The sequence below is a fragment of the Leptodactylus fuscus genome, chromosome 4 (assembly GCF_031893055.1).
Source record: "Leptodactylus fuscus isolate aLepFus1 chromosome 4, aLepFus1.hap2, whole genome shotgun sequence".
In the NCBI taxonomy this organism is placed as follows: domain Eukaryota; kingdom Metazoa; phylum Chordata; class Amphibia; order Anura; family Leptodactylidae; genus Leptodactylus; species Leptodactylus fuscus.
Genome location: NC_134268.1, coordinates 58043729 through 58068141, shown reverse-complemented (window position 1 = coordinate 58068141; position 24413 = coordinate 58043729). Strand labels below are relative to the sequence as shown.

At 42.0% G+C, this 24413-nt stretch overlaps 1 protein-coding gene across 1 annotated transcript in view; it reads left to right on the top strand.

Moving 5' to 3' along the window:
• Positions 1-4906: 4906 nt before the first annotated feature.
• The window catches only part of LOC142200277 (uncharacterized), a 65690-nt gene continuing 46183 nt past the window's right edge, over positions 4907-24413 (top strand). The window contains exon 1 of the mRNA XM_075270503.1: positions 4907-4916. The gene's annotated coding sequence lies outside the window, so the exon portion shown is untranslated. The remainder of the gene's footprint in view (positions 4917-24413) is intronic.

Below are 24413 nucleotides of genomic sequence, written 5' to 3'. Positions count from 1 at the left end.
AGTGCATGCTGTGAGGAGGTCCAGTAGAGGTAAGGGTGCATGACTTCAACCAAAAGCCCAGAAGGAGACCCCGAGAATGTAGTGCATGCTGTGAGGAGGTCCAGAAGCCCGGAAGGAGACCCAGAGAATGTAGTGCATGCTGTGAAGGAGGTCCAGAAGAGATAAGGGAAGGTGAGTATAATTGTTATTTTTTTACAAATCTCCTGGGCCTCTACATTTGAAGAGACCCCAGAATATAACAGTATAATCACTTCTGCCTCATCCACAACTACCACAAAAGACTTCAAGCTGTCATTGATGTCAGAGGGGGCAATACACAGTATTGAGAACTGGGGTATGTGAACTTTTGAACAGGATCATTTTGATGTTTTTTGTTGTCATTATGATTAGAGATGAGCGAACACTAAAGTGTTCGAGGTTCGAAATTCGATTCGAACAGCCGCTCACTGTTCGAGTGTTCGAACGGGTTTCGAATCCCATTATAGTCTATGGGGAACATATACTCGTTAAGGGGGAAACCCAAATCCGTGTCTGGAGAGTCACCAAGTCCACTATCACACCACAGGAAATGATACCAACACCCTGGAATGACACTGGGACAGCAGGGGAAGCATGTCTGGGGGCATAAAAGTCACTTTATTTCATGGAAATCCCTGTCAGCTTGCGATTTTCGCAAGCTAACTTTTCCCCATAGAAATGTATTGGCCAGCGCTGATTGGCCAGAGTACAGAATTCGACCAATCAGCGCTGGCTCTGCTGGAGGAGGCGGAGTCTAAGATCGCTCCACACCAGTCTCCATTCAGGTCCGACCTTAGACTCCGCCTCCTCCGGCAGAGCCAGCGCTGATTGGCCGAAGGCTGGCCAATGCATTCCTATTGGTAGCAGTGCTGAGCCAGTTCTGGTCAACTACATCGTGTGCCGGTCAGCCCATCTGATATAGCAGAGCCGAGTGTGCACACTCGGCTCTGCTACATCAGATGTAGCAGAGCCGAGTGTGCACACCTGGCTCTGCTATATCAGATGGGCTGACCGGCACATCAGATGTAGCAGAGCCGAGTGTGCACACTCGGCTCTGCTACATCTGATGTAGCAGAGCTGAGTGTGCACACTCGGCTCTGCTGCATCAGATGTAGCAGAGCTGAGTGTGCACACTCGGCTCTGCTGCATCAGATGTAGCAGAGCCGAGTGTGCACACTGCTACATCTGATGCACACATGATGCTACATCTGATGCACGCTCGGCTCTGCTACATCAGATGTAGCAGAGCCGAGTGTGCACACTCGGCACACGGTGTAGTTGAGCAGAACTGGCTCAGCACTGCTAAGTCTCTGCATTCGCATAGGAATGCATTGGCCAGCCTTCGGTCAATCAGCGCTGGCTCTGCCGGAGGAGACGGAGTCTAAGGTCGGACCTGAATGGAGACTGGTGTGGAGCGATCTTAGACTCCGCCTCCTCCAGCAGAGCCAGCGCTGATTGGTCGAGTTCTGTACTCTGGCCAATCAGCGCTGTCCAATGCATTCCTATTGGAAAAAGTTTATGTCACAAAAATCACAATTACACACCCGATAGAGCCCCAAAAAGTTATTTTTAATAACATTCCTACCTAAATAAAGGTTATCCCTAGCTATCCCTGCCTGTACAGCTATCCCTGTCTCTTAGTCACAAAGTTCACATTCTCATATGACCCGGATTTGAAATCCACTATTCGTCTAAAATGGAGGTCACCTGATTTCGGCAGCCAATGACTTTTTCCGATTTTTTTCGATGCCTCCGGTGTCGTAGTTCCTGTCCCACCTCCCCTGCGCTGTTATTGGTGCAAAAAAAGCGCCAGGGAAAGTGGGAGGGGAATCAAATTTTTTTGGAGTTTGCCACGTGATATTCGATTCGAATCGAACACATCGAACAGCCTGATATCCGATCGAACATGTGTTCAATAGAACACTGTTCGCTCATCTCTAATTATGATTTAAAAATAGAAAAGACAGAAGTTTCACAATAAATGGTTTCACCCAACCACTAACCATAAGTGGAGAAAAAGTTTTTGTGTTCTCATTCATATTCTCTGAAAAAAGGCCAAAAAAACAAAAAAAAAATCTACCTGGGTATGTAAACTTTTTAGCACAACTGTATAAAGCGTATACTCAGCACAGAATGTTTGAACTCTAATGGGGTGTTCCCACCTTGGGCATTTCTGGCATAGCCACAGAACATACCATAAATGTCCAAATACAGATGCTACCTTTTAGCAGGGGGCTTGGCTTTTCTTGGAATTACCACTGAATTGAATGGACAGACAAGTATGAGAAATGTGCTTTCTATCAACTGCAGCTACAAGATGAGTTTTGCCACAGATATGCCATAAGTGTCTCAAAGCGTAGACATTCTCCTTGAACAAGGTAATAGGACTTAGGTGTCTTGAACCACAATGAGTTATGACTCCTTCAGATCATAGCCTCTTGGTTCTCCGATAAAGATAACATTTACATAATAGTATTCAATAATATATAGAAGAACAGTCTTCATTTTAGGGTGGAATTTCTTAAATGCTGTTTGAAGAACACTCAGTTATTGAAGGTGTATGGTGATCACCTTTATAGTTGCCTGGGTCTAATTCCGGGGTTTATAACTTTTCGCGTCCCAAGACTAGACTGCGGAAACATATGTAAGAGTCGTGTAAATGTATCCTGAAGGCCACTGGGTAAATATAGAAGCTGTCAGACTGGGTACCATTGCCTTAGAAGTGGCGTTTCTTATTGTGTTGTAGTAAACACGTAATACGCATTTCAATGACTGATTTAAGAACGGATTCGCAGTTAAATCCTATTTTTAGTAAAGAACAAAATTTAGGAAGACAGTTACAAAAACAGCCAACCCCTCAAGGTCTGAAAGTGCTTTCTAAGACCACCTGCTCGGTTTCCTTGCCTTCTGGCCTCTGTCTGCCCTGGAGCTGACAGATAAGCTGAGAACATCCTTTATGAAAGGAAACATGGATCTATGAAATTTGCACCAGGACTTTTAGTGTAGCTTTACATCCAGGACATCCTAAAATAAAAAAAAAATTCAAAAATAGCTCTTAAAGCGGAAAACCTCAGCATACGACGTAAACAACCCACTTGTCAATGAATTTTTGGAGACAGTATTATCCTTAGATGTACAGGTGCAAGCGAATGCATCTGCTTCTGTGGATCTCCTCAGTTAAACTTGGGAGAAAAACAGGAAGACAATTTATATGTTTTTTTCAGTAACCAAGAGATGCCATATTCTGCTATGATAACAATTATATTAGCATTTTCCTTTGGGTTAAAAATATTTGTGACATTTTCCTTGATAACCCATTATTCCTATTGTAAGTTGCCTAGAAAACGTGACTATGAACCTACTGTGATTAGGTCAGAGCAGGACACCTTCCATTTTATTTCCTCCTTACTACCGTTGCTTGGGACGTCGGCCAAATAAGGGATTACGATATTAAAGTAAAGGAACAGGTGGGGCAGACACAGGGCTTGTAGGTTAGGATTTTATGTCGTATGGTGTTTACTTTGGCAATGCTATGTTTTATTTTTAAGTAAAATACCTTTATTATTACAAAGGACATCCTGTGACGTGCACTATATAGGGTTCCCATAAGACCTATATAGACGCTTTGCATGCAACATCAGGGTAGCTATTTACAGAAACCATTTAGGAATGGAATCTGCTGTTTATTACAATGTATATTGGGTGGTTAAAGTAGACTCGACCTATAGTAGCTGTATGCTGCCTATGACATAGCCTTCAAGATAACAAGGTTTCTTAGGTAACTAAGGCCTCATACACTTGACTGTGGTGGTTTTTACTGTCGCATATCCACTAAAAACATGTCCACATTACATCATATGTCACCCACAATCACGGATCACCAAAAAGACTTGTATGATCCCCTATAGAGATGAGCGAACACTATTCGAAACAGCCGTTTCGAATAGCACGCTCCCATAGAAATGAATGGACGTAGTTTGCATGCCGGCCGCTTCCATTCATTTCTATGGGAGCGTGCTATGCGAACCGGCTGTTTCGAATAGTGTTCGCTCATCTCTAATTCCCTTACAGTTGTCTGGGCCAAGAGTAGAACATGCCTTATAATTTGTGGTTCCATGGACATACAGCCGCAAAACGTACAGTTGTATGTATGGTCCCATAAAAATTAATGGATCTGTATTTTTACATGCTATTGTGGATAAAAACTACAGTTGTGTGCATGAGGCATAAGGCTGTGTCTACCTGCAATAAATGTAGTGTTAAAGCTGCTGCTGTTACTAGCACTAGTGGACTAGTTCTATAATTCTATTATCCAATCTTTTTTTCCTTTTTGCATCACTATCTTTTTAAGTTTTCTACTGACATAGTTCTAAGAAGCCTTGTTTTTGTGAGATGTCTAGTATTTTCTACAGTTGTTGCTATGTGTTATAATTATTATGACAGTACCAGACATATTTTCTTTATCTCTTAACACAACAAGGGGTTAAAAGATGGTCTGGGTGAACACTCTTCTTCTTAACAGGCGCATAGATCAAAGGATAAGCCTTAAAGGGATTGTCAAGGATAAAAGAGTTTTTCATATTGGGTTGGAGAAGGTGAAAAAAACAACAACCCATATTCACCTATATTCACCTGTCCCCAATGCTTTGATATCTCCCAGCGCTGTCCGGTCTATAGTCTATGGGGTCCGTGTGCTTTGACAGCACATCGCTTGTAATTGCAATTGTATTCCATCCGGGGGGTCTCGATGCAGACTCTAACCGGACGGAATACATATGCTAGTGTGAACCAACCCTAAGGGCCATTTGCTGAAGCTGGTAATTGCTATGAGGCTGAGACCACATGTCACGGAAAAGCTGGGTTTTGTGTTGCAGTTTTTTGAGAAAAGGCCAAGAGCGGTGTCAAAAGGAATAGGACATGTAAATGAAGCATATCTCTCCCTACTTTTATATATGACAGCTACATCTGTAACAAAAGTGCAGTTTTTTCACAATATGTGGCCTCAGACTAAATAAGCATTTTTCATTTCCAATCACTGGCTCGTGTACAAGGTTCTCGGATCAGAAATAAGCATTCTCAGATGAGCTGATCACATCTTTTGGTCAGGCTAAAGAAATTGTTGGTAGCACATCACCATGTGGGAACATGCAGGGAACAGGCAGGGAATGTGCTGCTCACAATCAGGGGCAGAATAAGACTATTTGGCCCTGGGTTTTATAAAGATTGTGGCTCCCATAATAAAGTTTCAGGGGCTTTAAAGGTTCTGATAATCAGCTGAATGAACATTGATAGGAATGCTCATTCTCAACAAATTCCTAGGCTTTAGACGTTACAGTTTTACATGGCACACAATGTACAACATGCACCCGGGATATTGCCAAACACAGGGATCAGATGAGTGTAGCTGAAGGCAATTTTATTTGTAATGGCCACAGCATACAGGAGGCCACTGGGAAAGAACATCAGGCTCCCTGACTAGGCCAGGAGTAGACACACAATACAACCTCCCACACTAAGATGCTGCCCGAAAGCTAGTTGTACCTATGCATGTATTCCTAAGTACATGGAAAATTCTGCATTCACTGCAGGTCATTTCTATGTAGCACTCACTTGTTAAAGTTTATGAGCGAAATTGACATATTAAAATCTGCCATTGTTAACAATATAAAAACCGTATGGGGGGCCACACGGTGGTTCAGTGGTTAGCACTGCAGCCTTGCAGCGCTGGAGTCCTGGTGTTCAAATCCCGCCAAGGGCATAAAACCATCTGCAAGGAGTTTGTATGTTCTCCCCGTGTTTGCATGGATTTCCATCCCATATTCCAAAAAAGACATACTGATAGGGAAAAATGTACATTGTGAGCTCTATGTGGGGCTCACAATCTACATTTTAAAAAAATAAAAATAAAAATAAAATAAAAACCGTATGGAAACCAAATGATCTAACTAAATAATAGTTCATTATATGGTTTGTATGGGAAAGAAGGGTCGTACCCTAAGGGGAGGTGGTTGGGCAGGTTTTGGGTTTATTGTGGCTAGCCCAGTTACAGCAGCTAGGCAGGAGTCCTCAGATTGAGAATGAAGTACTTGGTGGCATGGTTGGGTGGGGGCTGTAAGGCTCTCGATTCCACAAAACAATGGCACAACTGGGAATTAATTTTGGTCTGGCCTGGGAATGTGGGATCTTTAATGGTGGAACCTGTTTTCACCTCGGATTGGTGATTTAATGCCCCTGAGGTGGGAGAACGGCTGTAGCTCATTACAAAGAGTTTAGTAGGCCACAGTGTTGGCTCCGAGGACCTCCTTAGATCTCCTTAGAATTACAATGGGCTCAGGTATCACATGATTTGTTGTCTGTTAACTTTCATTGTTTGTTAAAAAATGGCTGCAGTGGCCACTTTATTTGTGTTGAGTCTTTATTATTCAGGTGGGTGGATGTAGGTCATGTAAGTGGTAAGACTAGACGATACCTATTCATATGTATAAGACCCTTTAAACAATTGTTGACTGACTGGTTAAATCATTATTGGGCCCTTGTGGCAGGTAGGAATATTTTATAGAATTTATTTAGGAGTTTTCAGATTTCTTTAAGACAATATAATCCACCAGCGGCCATAACCATCTGCTGCTAAACTGAAAAGTAACAACTGAGAGGACCATGTCACAGTAGCGCGAGTGATCTTACTGGCAACATACCAGATCTGAGAATGATGCGCTTCAGTTTTGTCTCCAGAATCACTTAATTTAGTCCAATATCTGTTGGCATTTATTTGTTAGCAAAGCCATTCTGTTCATCCATGCTCAGATGTGTAACCTCAGAGAATATTGGACAATTCTCTGTAGTCGCATAAGCGCATCACATTTACCTGGAACAGAGCATGTAACTAACAGCAAGAAAGCTTATGGGGATCAGTAAGGCAAATATGAACCATTGAAAATGGTATGATATGGTATAGAGCACTTTCTATGGAGTTATCTCTGACTGCTGAAGTTGCAGGCAGGTATCAGCTTTATAACACAGCACCACCTGGCAAATGCCCCTTCTAACTCTATCATGTCCTTTTACAGCATCCCAGTGTTCACTGTATAACACTCAATTGCATTATATGTAAAGTGGCACATGTAAATAGTTGTTTATGTTTTGTAAGTTTTATATGCAAATATAACTTCCCTTTAAAGGCTGTTCCACTGAGGATGAAGGGGGGGGGGGGGGGGGTTGATGTTTGCCGAGCTGATGGTCTAGCTCCTATCAGGTCTGGCGAGGAGACTAATCAGCCTTCAGGCCCAACATTGCGGAAATGCAGCTTTTTTTGTTGTTGCAGATTTTGTTGGTTTTATAAGCCAATGCCAGGAGTGGATTGAGCAGGAGGTAGAAGTATAAAAACTTCCTATTTATTTTCCGATCCATTAGTAGCCATTCTTGGCTTTGGCTTAAAAAACCACAGCAAAATCTGCAACAAAAAAGGCGGCGTTTCTGCTACGTGGGGCCTCAGCCTCAGGCAGTCTTCATCCTGCTTCCAAAGGGGAAAGACATGTCCAAGCTCTGCTAATGAGAGTGGAGAGTGAGGAAGAGCCTGAAGTTCAAGGATTGTAGGCTGAAGCCCTGAGACAGGGGCAAAACATAGCTTAGGTTCCTTGCAGACGACTGTGGGCCAGGTCAAACCCAGAGAGCACACTGACGCATTCATTTCTATCAGCCCACGCACATGACCATGTATCACACAGATCAGTGTTCGGGCCGACAGTGTGGACCGCAGAACTAACAACAGGTCCAATTCCTGTTCAGTTTTGCGGACATGCTTCAGTGGCCCCTATTCGTGGAATAAATGACATCCCTGCACCGGCCTTACTGTGATTGAACCATAAGGCAGTTCAATGTTTATCTCCAATTGTCCTTGTAGAGGTGTGAGTATTTAGTTACCTTTTGGGAGAGAAGTTGATGTCATCCATGACCCTGTGGCACCATGGGACAGACAGGATCTTCCTGGGAGTATATAATACAATCAGACTGAAAGTAAAAAAAAGTAGTTTTTGTTGAAAAAATTAAAAAAATAAATAAAAAAAATGTATAAAAATTGCCATACTAACTCACAAAATAAAGGTATATGGAAAGTGGCACATTTACTGCCAAATAAATGCTGTAAAAATAAAATCAGCAAGAAAATGGCACAACTACATTCTTCTTACATGGTCAGTATATTGAAGTAATAATTATATAAATAGTACAAGTCATCCCACAAAAAACAAGCCCTTGTATAGTGCATGTGGATAGAAAACTAAAGAAAAAATACGGCTTTAAGAAAGCAGGGAGTAAAGAAATGAAAATGGAAAAAAGTCAAATGGCTTTAACCGAAAATGGTTGAAGAGAATCTTGTTATCTCTCCTGACATGTCTGTTAGCAAGTACTTGAATTACCAATGAAATAATAATAATGGAGCATCAATTTTAACAAAATTTCAATAGATTTATAAAGAAATTGATACACAGGTTTTACTATTCTCCTTTTTACAGTTGTCAGCAGTGTCACAGCGTGTATGGACACCCTCAAATTGGTAACGCCCAGTTGTCAATTTACAAAAGAATAACAGAGGAATAACACAATGCAGAATTCTTAGAAAAAATTCCCCAGAATTGTGACATTATGGGCAATACTAAAATAGGAGTGTCAGGAAGGTGACGTATCCTATGATTTTTAATAGCAATTAACGGAGGTGGTGACAATGCGGTCCTCACTTACCATTCACTATCCTATCAGATCGAGAGTTGTGTGGACTCAGCATTACTCAATTTCCTAAAATAAATTCCCCAAATGAGCATAGTCAAAGTCAACTGTGAGGTCAGGGTAAGAGGCAGAAGATTAAACTTAGGGATACAGGAAATAGTCAGTCCAGACGGGTCACTTTGTTAATAGGGGTCAGGGGGGAAGACGCAGTCCTTCCTAAAATAGTCACTTGACAGTCATTGTATATATAACATTATCACAGTTCATTTAGACTTCCTGGTGGGCAAAAAGGAAACTCTTTTAGTGTCTTATTTTTCAGAGATGAGTCATTTTGCAAAGAGTGCATATATGTTACTGAGCAGTAGGTGCTGTAGTAAGCAAGAATATAACTACTTGTAAGCAATCCGTAAGGGATTTCCCAAGAACATAACAATAGATTCATTTGTAGGCAATTGAAATTGAACCATTTTTGCATATAGAAAGTTTAAAGATTTTCTCTAACCATCTTAGTACGACATTCTTTTGTTTTAATTGTTGCCAATGGATATGGCCATGAATGTAGAAACTTTCTATGGTTTAGAAAATCATGACCGGACTCCTGACAAGTCCTAGACCCATAGAAAGTTCTTGCATTCATGGTTGTGTCCTTTAACAAGAGACAAAACAACTAAGATGGTTAGAGAAAATCTTTAAAATGCTGCAAAATTTTTAATTGTCTGTAAATTTAATATATATGTTAATTGGAAAAACCCTTTAGCCTCAAGAATGAAGATGTCACAACAGTGTTTTCACATGGCGTCCTGTTATACAGCAGTGCTGCTGGTGCTACAGATTACTAGGCAGACATCTATAAGTGGTACTTCGAAACAGAAGTTAGTAAATGTATTACCTACAGTACTATCCTCCCATCGAGGGATAAAAGATATTGATATGCTTAAGATATTGTTATATATTAAGTGGGTGTTATGGGCTAAAAATATAGATGTCCTATCCCAAAGTTAGGTCACTAATACCAGATCTGTGGGTATCTGGTCCCCATTGAGTAGTTCTTTTGAGCAGCTGATTAGAGATGGGTGAAGCTCTCAAGTTTCGTGTTCGGTGGCTCAGGTCCCTTTTGGGTTGAACAAGTTTGGTATGAACCACACTGTAAATTAGCTTAAACATAATATAGAATAGTCGTAGGGCTCCGAGGAACCCATCTATCCCATGTCTAGCTCTCTAACGCTAACACAGCTGAAGTTATCTCCAATGTGAAAGTGATATTGTTATGCTCAGGGGTTTCGGTGGACTTCAGAGTATAGTAGATGGAGGCCCAGGGGTAATGTATATAAAAAAAATCCACATCTTTTACCTCTTTTGCGCCTCCTTGCAGCATCCGGCGCTCTCCTGGTGATGTCCTGTGCTCTTCTGTGATATCAACGTCTGCATTTAATTGTATGGTATGTGATTGGGTTACCAGTGGTCACATCGCCCTGACGAGCATCATGACGCAATGAGCCCGGGCCAATGACATCACAGAAGAGCATCGGATAACAGAAGGAGGCTCAAAAGAGGTAACAGAAGGTGAGTATGAAAATGTTTTTCACCTTCCCTGGGCCTCCACCTATTATAGTTCAGACCCCAGATTATAATGCAGCGGCCATTTTAATCAGTCTGAGATGAAACCCCATTTGTTTGGTTACTTACAAAAACAAAGAATTTGGAATATATGGGTTGAACCTGACTTGGTACGAACTGATTTGCCTATCTCTACAGCTGATACTGTACTGATATATTACAGTACCTGAAGGTGTGACACTATACAGAGAACACAGCTGTCTGCTTTCTGCTACCTTCTCTGTGTATCAGCTGCTAAGAACAGCTGTTCTGGGTCAACTCCACCTATTTTTAGTCTACAAAATACTTTTAATAATGAAAATCTCTTTTTGAAAAAAATCCAGTGTGAGGTTGAGAAAGGTGTAGTCTGCGAAAATCATTATATTTCTGCATGCTCAGGCATTTAGTTCTTAGGTTCTGGACTGGAGTATGAGTTCAGGTCAGTCCTGCAGGGCAGTCCAGTCCACGCTTGAGTACAAACCAGCAGGGGAATGTAAATGGCACAGGTGTGCTGTTTAGTGGGAGAGAGACTGAAACGCTGGGGCAGTCAACCAGTGTGTGAGAGAAGTCTGCCACAGAGGATGCTGCTAAGAGCTGGGTATGTGTACCCCATGGTTATCTGAAAACTTTGTTTATTAGGAGGCCAGCGATAGGCTAACCTCCTGGTTATTAAGGGACTGAACAGTATAGTTAGCCGCTGAAGAGGCGTAGGACTTTTATTTTCCTTTGTTTGATATTCTGAGCAGCATAAAACTGTACACATAACCCTGTGCACATAACCCTGTACACATAATCCTGTACACATAATCCATTTTTACAAACCCTATTAGCAAATTCTTAGTTAATAGAGTGGGTTCTTGTTCACAGAGCTGTATTTATAGCACCAGCTACTCAAGTGTAATGACACCATCTGGACACAGGATGGCAGAACTGGACTTCATCTATAGTAATTTCAAATCTCAGGTACTAACATTGACTCCTGCCACTCCCTATGTCCAGAGCTTACAATAGGGATAAAATATGTACCAAGAGGACGTAAAATGTTGATCCTAGCACCACAGACCACTGCCGACACTCACTGACCTCACTGTTCTTAAAGTTATCCCTTAGGCTAAGGCCCTTAAGCTAAGGCCCCACTGGGCAGAAACGCAGCGTTTTTGGGCATTGCGGAAATGCAGTGGGAAAAAAAGCTGCGTTCAGTACCAGCATAATGAATTCAATTATGTCTAATCCTAGCCCCACACTGCGGGAAAAAAAAAACGCTACAGAAAAGCCGCGCTAAAGCACGGTGGGAACAACCGCAGTGTGAACAGAAAGTTCACAAAGTTTTCCTCCACGGACTTTCTGATACCATTATATCTATGGGAAAGCTGCCGGCGTTTCCGTAGATATAATTGGCATACTGCAATTTTCAAAACCGTGACAGTTTTGGAAATCGTGGCGTGTCCGCTCTGCGATTTTTTATTTTTTATTTTTTTTTTAATTTTATTATTTTTTCCCCTCCCGCAAAGTGGGCATCCACTTTGCAAGAACTGTAAAATGCCGCAATTTTTCCCGCGGTGCTTCCGCCGCGACCAAACCCCGGCCTAAATAGCAGAGGACCATAATTCCTTAGGATTTTCAACATAGCCTTTCAATTACATTTATTGCACATGAGAAACTCAACAGAAAACTCATATGAATTTCCGCAGCACAAAACTGAAAAACGCGATGAAAAACGCATGTAGATATACATAACACAGCATTTTCTCTGCGGTTTTTAAGTTGTGTTTTTTTGCTGTATTTCCACCCAGTGGGACCTTAGCCTTATGCAAAACCTTATCTGCAATACTGACTAGAGATGTGTGAACCAATACAGATCAAACCGGATTCAACATGAATGTTGCCAATGTTTTGGGCTTGAACAGACACATTTGGGGTTGGAAACACTCTTATACTCTGTGGTCTCTTCGGAGTACTGGCTGTTTATAAATTAATAAACAACTCAAAACCCTTTCCTGAATTATTGCAGAATGTAAAAAGTAAAACTACTGGTATTGCTGTGTCTGTGACTATACAGTTATCATGTTACTGCACTGTTGGTGTTCATCTTTTTTCTACACAACTGAATAAAAAGAGATTAAATATGTCGTGTTTAATGTTATTGGTAACAAAGGGAATGATAATAATGTGATGATAATAATTACATTATAATAAAGACCATGTGTTTGATAGTAAGACTGTTATTATGTAGTTGCGCCAGTAGGTGGCACAATTTAACCAAATAAGAAAGGTCTAATCGTTATCTTGCAGGTGCAATAGAAATGTTCATCATTATTGTCTATCCTTTATCCAAACAGTATAATTAAGGTGTAAGATGCATTACACAAAGGGTTAAACAACTAATAATGCTTCAATTAATAAAAATCTCTCCCTAAATATGTATTTATTGGGGTCCTATGGTCATTGGAGCTTTCTTCAAAGGCAATGGTGACAGCATTGCAGCTGCATCTGGGCCATAGCACTTGAGAGGCCCCAATGGTCCTTGTGACGCATTAGAAGACATCGATATTCCAATTAGAGTAGCAGAAGATACACACATATCACTTATATTACTATGCAATAAAATCAATTTGTGCGAATAGTGTTGGAAAAGAGTAGCAAAGCTTACTAACAAAGACATAAATACTTATAAAAGAATATGAGACATAATTGGCAAAAGTTCAAAATAATCACAATGTATATTAAATATTACATAAATCAATAGACTGATACAAATGAGTCATGCAATGGAGAAAAGCCATGTTGCCAGGATGAAGGGCATGAGACAATGTAGTATCATAAATGTCAGCATGAATAAGACTATCAATAATGTAGGAGTAAAGTGCATAGTGCAGGCAGACATGGGGGGGGGGGGTATATAATACACGCTGGGCATCATTCCTTCATATCAAGTGTACAGGAGCAATGACCACATTGTCTTATATGAGACATCTGTGCTGATCATTGCATTGTCATGTTTTATAAGCACTCATGAAACAGAGAACAAGCAGGTGCGTAATAAGTAACCATCGGGCCCCATAGCAAAGCATGTAGTGGGGCCACAGTCTACCATGATCACCTTATAAGTAAACAGAAAATCCGGCATAGAAGGGGTCCATAAAACTTTTATCAACATATAAAAAAGTCCGTATCACATCACCATGTAGGCAACCGATGCAGCTGGTTAGAAGGATTTATGTGCACAGCATAGCAAACTGGATCTATGGGCCCATACTGTGTATTTGTTGTATATGTCTGGGATTTCATACAGAGGTTTCCAATGGATTTTCCTAAATAATTCATATGGATATTACATCACATGCTGCATTGCACATACAGTATACTGTATTCTCTACTACAAGCATTGATTCTAGAGGATAATACAGTATTGTAAGGAGGCAGTGTACAGCATCACACAGAGTACGTATGGCTTAGGTATGGACATGGACTTGGGGTGTACACAGGAAACTGTGGTTTTGTTAGATTAACCCTATATTGTACGGGGCGTCACTTTTCATATGGCTATATGTGACCTTCTGTTGCAGACTAGTCAGGAGTAGAGATGAGCGAGTACTGTTTGGATCAGCCGATCCGAACAGCACGCTCGCATAGAAATTAATGGACGTAGCCGGCACGTGGGGGGTTAAGCGGGCGGCCGACGTCAAAGAGGACGTACCAGGTGCATCCATTCATTTCTATGCGAGCGTGCTGTTCGGATCAGCAGATCCGAACAGTACTCGCTCATCTCTAGTCAGGAGGCCTTGTTCACATTAGATTGTGGACTGATCAAACAGAAATTGACTGGTTCAGTCAACAATTTTATAATGTGTTTTGCCAATGGTCTGTCACTCAAATCCTATTGTAAGCAACTAAAAAAGAGAGGAAAAAGAAAAGATGAAAGAAACTGTGAAAGGGGATATGTAAATATGAATATGCCATAGATAGGACAGTTTCCAAAAAATAGTAGCAGGATATAACATTTATGTCCTCCAGGTGGTGCTGCAGGGCTTCTCAGACAACTTCTGGATTTGTGTATTAAAGAAAAATATGGCTAAATCTTTTATTCTGGTTATCACTTTGTGAGATAAATTTACATTAGTTTGGAACCCCTTAAATGCTGACATTACTGTTGTAGAGCAAGTCTCACCCCTTCCTTGTCTTGCATAACTACCAGTCTTAAAGCATACCTGAGTTTTCATGAAAAGTTGAAATATGTGTATGGTCTTGCTGGGCAGTCTGCTCGCTGACTGTATAAACCTTCATACTCCTATCAGTCTTTCTGCTTCTGATAATCACATTATGGCTAAAGCAGTTTGCATTTACAATAGCAAAGACATAGTTGTGAAAAGAGCAATCTATCAGAAGAGGAAAGCTGCATGTTGTCTGTGAATAATATACAATCTGTAATTACAGCCAAAACATCGAACACTTTTTTTCTTACATTGTAAGCTGTGAGATTTTCAGAATGTTCAGTACTTTGCACGGAGCAGTTTGCAGAGCTGCTGTGAGGAGAATCAGAACCTCCCCTCCTCATTCACTGTATGAAGAGAGAAAATAACTGCCCCATCCACTCACTGTCAGTCTGTCTTACTTATCGAATGTATCTATGAACAAACCTTACCCACCAACAGGGAATGAACCAAAAATTAGCTACAAGGGAGTCAGTTAGTGGCAGGAACTTTATAGTGTTTTCTCGGTCAGAAAGCAGCCACATTTTCAATTAAAAGGCATTATATTTTTGTCCAGAATCACATGCTCTATGAAATGAGTCTAAGTTGTCTGAAAAGTTAAGGACCATTTATCCACTTCCGGACCGCCCATATTTATTTCCGGGAGGTGGTTACCTTGTTCTGATAGGAAGTGTCGGTACATCCTGTCAGAACACAGCAGCTGCACGAGATTGTGCAGCTGCTGATACTGGGAGCCGGCTGAAACTTCAGCCGGAGCTCCCAGAGAGAAGACAGAGAGGGTTTATTACCTTCCCTGCCTTCTCGATCTCTGTGTGTACACCGCCATGATGCGGCCGCCCTTTCACCCGACAGTCACGTGATCAGTGTCAGTGTCCTACAGAACCCAGATCAGCTCTGCAAGGTGTGTATACAGCTGTATTCCCCCTGCAACTGAGGCTAAATATACCAGTCCCAATTAGAGGAGAAAGCCTCCCTAAGGAAAGAAAAAAGTCATCAGATGTCTCCATTTGGGATTTCTACCTAATGACGGCCCGGAGAAGACATCCAACGGTAGGAGAAGAACAGCCTTTCTTAAGACTATTCTGACGTGGCAGGCCTGAAAAAATACTATTTTAATGATGGAATCCCTTTTGTTAAATCTTTACGTAAAACGCCAACGTTTTACATTTGCAGAGTTTTTTGAAATCACAGCATGTCCACTGCGGATATTTTTCTGCAATGTGGATTAGCTAGAATCCCATGCGTACACCCCTCCAGCCCATACTCCATGCCCCCATGCAATGACTCATCCAGGACCCCCTGGAAGAAATGGCACAGATCGAAGAAAAGGAGGAAAGACCAGAGAGACCATTCAGGCACAATATTATATCACAAGGAGGCAAATTTCAGTAATGCAATAATTTACAAACTTGATTCACTCCCAAAATACTTTAAGAAAATGAAAAGTAGTTTTAAAGTTTAGTTATGCTTTGGGACTAGATGCAACAGGATATGGTCAGGGAACTCCTGTTAGCGAGACACATGCAGATCCCAGAGGTTGGACTCACATTTTTTAATAGTTACTGTATACTGAATTGTGTGGAGCAGGGCTGCAGTACAGGGCATGGATCGATCTACTTCTGGCTCTGTGCACTGAATATATAGCACATGGACTGGAAGCACCCATCAAATTGCTAATCCATATGGGGGCAGGGTGTTGGCCCTCACCAACCAGATATTTATAGCCTATACTAAGGATAGGACACTAAAAAAAAAATCATGGATAATCCCTTTAAGTTTAAACAAGTTTACGATATGGAAATATATAAGCTATTGATATGTCTATTAAAGGCCATAAAGCATAAACAGGACTTACAGGCACTTATGGGCTTGGTTTATGTGGAGCAATAAAAGCTGTAATGAGATGAATGTCCCGATCATTTATTACTCGGATACTGCTCTGAGCGCTTCAGTTATAGGAGGAAATATGGCACTGGGATTAAAACTAGAATAATTCCTCCTGTCCTAATAGAAATGAGAATTTCATGTAATAGTGCTTTCATTCTGTTCATCACACATAGACTCTAAACATACTTTGGGCACACATGGGGTAGTGATAGGAAAGCAACTGAATGTGGTTATCACCGGTGGTGAAAGATCCTGGGCACTGCTCAGTTGTGCAGCGGATATAAATGAGTTAAACTAAGGATAAAGGGGCTGGGGGATCTGTGTGCTCCTGACTAGTGCTCCTCCTTACATCCTCGCTGCCGGCATCATGTGCGACCAACAGCTAAGGCATTGCCAATAGACAATATATAGGAAATCCATCAGTGGTTGTTTATTTATATTGCCATGTAATAATGATTTGGGGCTTTGTACATATGATTAATTGTTCATGCCATTGTGTCCCCCATTCTCTAATTCATCTCATTATATTCATTAGCACATCCCCTGTTGTCAACAAATGCTACATTTTATGTCAGAATAAAAGAGACGATCAACAACATACAAGTTTTTTATCATTTGATCGCTGGGTATAGTCGCTAGGGCAATGATCAGAAATGAAGATTGGTGCCATCGATCGTCTGGCTGATCATCACCCATGTAAAAGGCCTTAACACTATGTATCAGTTTTTTCCAAAGTGTATTAATGGTGAAAACAAAGCGTGCTTTATGTAGTCGTATTAGACAGTACACCCTTCATATAGCATTAACAATCAGTTCAGGATCCTGTCCATTATAAATATTTATAGGAGCTTATTCTGGACTGGATTGTGGACAGTGATTGAATAGTCCCAGTGTCTGTATGTGAGTAACTAATACACAGAGCGTCATGCAATAATCCATGGCTTTAGTGCTGCAGAGTGCCTAGGTGCGGCCACTCTTTATTTACTGTTGCTACAGTGAAGCTCAATGGAGAACAAACAGACAGACTTAAAATCAGATATGTTTTCCTATGTCAGCCGAGTGACGGGCAACACAGCCGCTTACTGGCTTCTTAGCGCTCACATATCGTTCCTTTTCCTGGGTGAATGAAGCCTGTTGATCCCTCGCAGTGAATAGCAGGTATGGTAGAACTCTCTGTATTTCTCGTCATTGTCACTGCTCATATTACCGGGTGTATCTGCTGCAGGAATGATCAGAAGCATTACCCAGGTGCATTAGTTAAGTTGCACGGACGCGTCTTTAGAAAGTGAGACTGTACATGTCTAATAAACAGCTCTGATGAAAATGAGACTGTCGCTGACAGAGGATGATGACTACTCACCTGTCACTCTCTAGTCGGGGACCATTTGTATAGATCTAGGACTTGGACACTTGTATATTGGTTTGTCTCTGGAGATGTGATTTACTGGTTTGACACATCAGATGAAAAGCAACTTTTGTTAGTCTGTCTCTGACACAGGAACCTGGCAAAAAGTAGAGATATTTTTTACACTATATTTCATAGAAAGTAGTGGATCAATGTAGCATGCAGTATAAATAGCAATAACGTATTATAGTGTAACATTGTAAAGTCCAGAGACGTATAAGACTCCTTTGTTGGGAATCTATTAGCAGATTGCAGTCACTCTATGGAAAACTCTACTTTGCAAATGTGACACAAGTGACAAATTATAGTAAAATAGGTTGTAATCTGCTGGCAAGAAAGCGGCGAGCATTGGGAATCCCTTAACCGCAAGGCTATGTTATCAAGGCGCAGAGGCATCACTCGAAGCTCCTGGCTCCCATACAAAATCCGTTATTGATATATAGGGAGATTCTTAATTCTATCAGTTTAGACCTTCTTGTCTTTCATTTCCCAAGTCTCTTTATATACAGTACTAAAATACAGATACTTGTGGGAGCAAAACAGGAGATGGTTCGTAACATGGTGTAACCTTCCGCTATCTCCTCCATTCTGATTGTATACCTTGGTACCACAATGTCTCAGCCATACCTTCCGCCCATCTCAAATACCTGGTTTTTGTCAATTTTTATTTCTCCTTGATTATTTCACTGGATTACCCTGCATTACCTCTTCTTATTGATGCTCGTATTGTATGTGGTTGTTGACTACTTTTTTACTGTACACTTTGCTATACAAAGTCCAGCCACACAATAGAAGAAACGGCACAGAAGGGCAAAAAAAAAATCAAAGTAGCCAAAATGTGATTTTTATTTTTTTATTTTTTTTTGTTTAATGTAGATTGTGAGCCCCATATAGGAATCACAATATACATTTTTCCCTATCAGTAAGTCTTTGGAGTATGGGATGGAAATCCATGCAAACATGGGGAGACCATACAAACTCCTTGCAGATGGTTTTTTGCCCTTGGCGGGATTTGAATACCAGGACTCCAGTGTTGCAAGGCTGCAGTGCTAACCACTGAGCCACCATGTGGCCCCTTTCTTTTTTTTTTTTTTTTCCAACACTTTAACTTAAATTTTTTTAATTTAATAAATTTAATTCAATACAAACGTCATACCCAGCTCCATACTTGTAAAAATGAAAAAGTTACAGGTATCACACTATGGCGACACAATTTTTTTTTCTATTTCATAAAGTTATTCATGTTTTAAAAGGTATCAAAGTATTACAAGTACTATATAAATTTAGCATTGCCATGTTCATACTGAGCCACAGAATACAGGTAACATGCTATTCTTATCACACAGTGAATGCCGGAAAAATTAAACCCATATAAAACTGGCACAAATGTGTTTTTTTTTCCAATCGTACCTCATTTTGAATTTTTTTCCAGCTTCCCAGTACATTGTACGGGATATTGAATGGTGCCATTACAAAGTACAATGCTTTGCTTTTTTTCACCATGTCGATATCTTGGATGCTGCTTACGCTAAGATAAGTACTGGAAGAGATTTCTGACTTTTATACTTTGGAGATATGTTCAGTCTTGTTTTCTGACGTAATAATAGTTTTTTTTTTTTTGTTTTTTTTTTCCTGTTATGTGTCCTGCTATGATTCTTTGGTGAGGACACTGTAATATCTATTTATATAACAGATTATATGGGGTTTATCTTATCTATATATTATGGACAATCCTTGTATACAGCTGGGACCTATGTAGGATTCTGCCAAGTATTTTCGTATACTATATTTAACTGGGTTGATACTCCTAAGAGGGAAACGCATTGAAATCATGTATGTTCCACTGTTCTGTGGTGTTTTTTTTGTTCTATTTGCTACGGTTCTCCCAATATGTTATGCAATATGTAACAAAGGTTATGATTTAGAGGAATTCAATACTGGTGAATTTACTCCAACATACCAGAAAGTCATTGTAACCCTCTGTATTAGACCGCTCAGATCACATTCCAAAGAGGCTTGTAGGTTTCTGGACTTGATCTAAGAATTAGGTAGTATGGGAAGTATTTTCTAAGAGCACTATTTACGGGCTAGTTTTGTAGGGTACAATTTCTGGAGGAAAGGACTTGCACTATATTTGTGGGGACTAGGGCTCTATTTTGGTGGCAATGCAGAGAGAGGTCTTCTGTCTTTGGTAATTGCATGGACTTACATCTAGAACAGTGGCCTAAATACCGGGGTATCGGCTGCCACAGGGCCCTGGACATTAGGGGGCCAGGCAGCGAGCTCCTGGTGTGTGGTTTTTTATTTTTTTTTGTTTATTTTAGGGCAGGCAACGGGTCTTATATACTTACTAAAACCCACTCTTGCTCACTGCCTCCTGCGGTTCCCCTTCTGTGGAAGCAGAGGCGGCTGTGATCAGGAACGGGCATCAGCAATTAAGGCCATGGCCCTGCAAACCACGCAAACACTGCTATCATTATACTCTGAGGCCCATGTCAACTGTTCGCCTTGGAGCCCAGTCTAGTTGTGCCACTGATCTAGAAGTAACCTATTGTAGTTTTTATGAGGGCACTCTATAACTCTGTTTTTGATGCAATATATAATATTATTGTATGGCATTACATCTAGGGTAAATGTATGCCAATACAATGAATAAGACTATTTTGGGGGCAAGATGTGGCACTATATTTGGTGGCAATAAATGACAATATTTATAGGGTCAATATATGGAACTTTATTGGAGGCAATGTATGGCACTATATCTGGGGTCAATATTCTGCAATTTTTGTGAGGAAATGTATGATACTATTCTAGGGTCAATGACTAGCATTGCTTGCTTGGGTCATTGCATTGATAAAGAAGCACTATATGACAGAGCTTTTTTTGGGTACTGCTTGACACGATTTTTGGGTACACTGTATGATCCTAATTTTTATTATCAAGCAGGGAAAATATTTTTTTTGGCATTTGGTGTTGCTTAGGTGGCAATTATATAAGCAATATTTCACGTATTTTCAGTGCAACCGCTGACAACTTGCCTAGCACCTAAGCCTCAATGCCATCATATGTGATGTATGAATTAGTAGTGAAGTATTTACGCTCTTAGTCACATAGCTCATTCCTGCACTTGTGATCCCAGCCTTATAAAGTGTGTTTCAGCTGTCTATATTGTAACCATACAAGACGGATCATGTTGATCTTATATATAAAACATGAGAGAACAGCCTCGCTTTACTATAACACATGTAGTGGTCAAGCTGAGTCACAGCACCACAGTGAACATGAAGCCAGAAGTTTGCAAACAGGATTTACCCAGCAAGCTGTACATGCACGCTTCCCTATGAATTATTTATTGCTTGCACCATGGCAATCCCTGCCGCTGCTTGTATTTGCTTTACTCAATGATGACATTAACAAATCACAGCTAATATAATGTGTCCTTAGATACGTCTTCTAGCAAAGTTTAGAAGTAAACACCACAACTGGCTGTATGAGCATTAAGCCTAAGCTTTGTCTTCCTGTACACCGCTGATAGCTCTCATACAGCCCTGGATAGTTTAATCTCTGGATTCAAGAGGAAATGTTTGTATGTGTGATATAAAGAAAAGCTGCAATCCAGAAAAGTCCGCTGTAAATACAATGCAGGTTTATCCAAAAAGAGAAAAAGAAATGGCCTGCACATCCCAGTCTTATACATTGATCTAATGCTTCTCAGCAAATTCTACAATACTGAACATGAGGTTCTTAGTATACATATTGATAATGCAGGTTTATACACCCTGATGTATCAATGTATACATCAATGTGGGGAAATGCATAGCCTACAAGGCTGAGTTCATGGATGCACAATGCAGTCACATTTTATTTCCAATGCCCAGACCCTGTGTGGCTCTACTGATCTGAATTTGGAGGACCATATGGTTCTGTGGTGATTTAGGTCTGGAGTAGTAGGGCCACATAGGATCTAGGCAGAGGTGTAACTTGAAGTTTCTGGGCCCAATGTAAAAAATGTAACAGGACTTCATTCACCATGTTCTATGTATAATACCGGTGCCATATTATACTGTAGAGAAGCCTTTGGAGCCACTGAGCCCCCAGGGCCTAGTAGCACCCGCTACTGCTGCACCCACTATATATGCTAAATACCGCTCACCAGGGCCGCCATCAGGAATTTTGGGGCCCCATACAGCCTAAGTGTCTGGGCCCCCCTCGCCATTTTAAAACTACCTTATTTTGCGACATACCAATTCTGTATTACATTTCCCTTTATTTAGCAGCATTACAAGGCTTAATCAGATTCTATTTGCAGGTAAAATCTGCTATGTGTGACAGCGCCTATAGAGAGCCAACACCATCTATAAGAGCCCTCCTAATAAATCCTCGGGGCTTTTTCACATTGCGTTTTTGGCCTCCCTTGCCGGGATACGTTGGTAACCAGTCAGAATCAGCTGTCAACTTAACCCTGCACGAAGAACTGGCCATTAAAAAAAAAGGGGGGCCTGCAGTTCTCCGTGCAGGGATAAGTGGGGAGCTGATTGTGACTGGTTACCAATGTATCCCGGCAAGGGAGGCCAAAAACACAATGTGAACACTCCTTTAAAGTGAAAGTCCCACCCCCAAACAGGCTGCTATGCTAGTAGTATAGCATCCTACATCATTATTATTCTCCAGCTAAAAACTTATATATTATTGCCCCAGTTCCCTCTCCGCAGTGCCGCACACCCGATGCCCCAACAATCCCCCCCCCTTCTAACATCTTTCCATTGCCCCCTGTACCCATACCTCCCAACTTTTGAAGAACCAAAAGAGGGACAAATTGTGCGGCAAATTTAGCCCCACCCACTTTTATGTTGACTCCTATCATTCTCATTAATTTTTCGTGTGCCCGCACACAGTATAATCCTCCTACAGTCACCCGTACATTATATGTACCCCCTCTATCTCTCCCCCAGCTTCATATACACCCTTCATCTGCCCCCAGTTTCATGTCTCCCCCTCCATCTCTGCCCCCAGATTCATGTCCACCCATCCATCTCTGCCCCCAGATTCATGTCCCCTCCATCTCTGCCCCCAGATTCATGTCCCCTCCATCTCTGCCCCCATATGCATGTCCCCTCCATCTCTGCCCCCATATGCATGTCCCCTCCATCTCTGCCCCCATATGCATGTCCCCTCCATCTCTGCCCCCATATTCATGTCCCCGCCATCTCTGCCCCCAGATTCATGTCCCCTCCATCTCTGCCCCCAGATTCATGTCCCCTCCATCTCTGCCCCCAGATTCATGTCCCCTCCATCTCTGCCCCCAGATTCATGTCCCCTCCATCTCTGCCCCCAGTGTCATGTCCCTCCATCTCTGCCCCCAGATTCATGTCCCCTCCATCTCTGCCCCCAGATTCATGTCCCCTCCATCTCTGCCCCCAGTGTCATGCCGTCCTCTCCATCTCTGCCCCCAGATTCATGTCCCCCCATCTCTGCCCCCAGTGTCATGCTGTCCTTTCATCTGCCCCCAGTTTAACGTTCCACCTCAGCGTACACAACATTACACTTACCTTCTCCTTCGTTCCCTCGCAGCTCTCTGCGCGCCTCTCTCTCACTGGCGCACAGTTGTAGACGCGATGTGACGTCATCACATCGCGTCTACAAGCCAGTAGCAGCAGCGGCGAAGCGAGATGCTGACACAGGTCAGCTCCTCGGTGCAGCCGCATATGTGTCAGCGAGAGAGGCACGCAGCGGCGAAGCGAGGAGCTGACCTGTGTCAGCTCCTCGCATCGCTGCCGCCGCTGCTACTGGCTTGTAGACGCGATGGCTGAAGCGAGGAGCTGACCTGTGTCAGCTCCTTGCTTCAGCCGCGTATGTCTTCAACTCAGATCTGCGTCCTCTGGATGCAGATCTGAGTTGAAATAGGACATACAATGACTGCTACGGGTGCCAGGGGGCCGGCACACGGTGGCGGGCCAAAATCGGGCCCCCCCCATTTTTCTATTTGGCCGGGCCCCTGACGCCAGTAGCGGTAGTACTGGCCTATCGGCGGCCCTGCCGCTCACTACCCTATCCAGGCCAACTGTGTCCCAACAATATTGAAGTACAGCAGGGCAATGGTATACTTGGCATCATGGCATGGAAGGATCAACTTCCTCTCCACAGGCATGAAAATGGGAGTGGCAGGAGCGGTGCTTCGGTAGCTGAGGTAACGCCCCAATTGTCTATGTTGCATATGTATTCAATATTTTCTCCACAGCACCATAGTGATATTATGTAGTGATAAATTTGGTCCCTTTGTTATACCTCTCTGTAAAGCTATGGAGGCAGTGACCCATCCAGCAGCGCCGCACCTCCCATGAGGCGACCTGAAGCGACCGCCAGGGCCAGGACCCCGGGGAGGGCGGCATTTTTGCTTAACTAAGCTTGTCCAGGACTGGCTTAGCGTCACCATCACCGAGCGATGGATTGGAGAGGCCGCTGAAGCCGTGCTGCTCCAGCGGCCTCCCCTCACGCTCAGGCAGAGAGCAGTTTGTGTGATTCTGTTGCGGTTACGTGTCACTTATGTCACTCCTACTTTATAGAAGAACACTTTT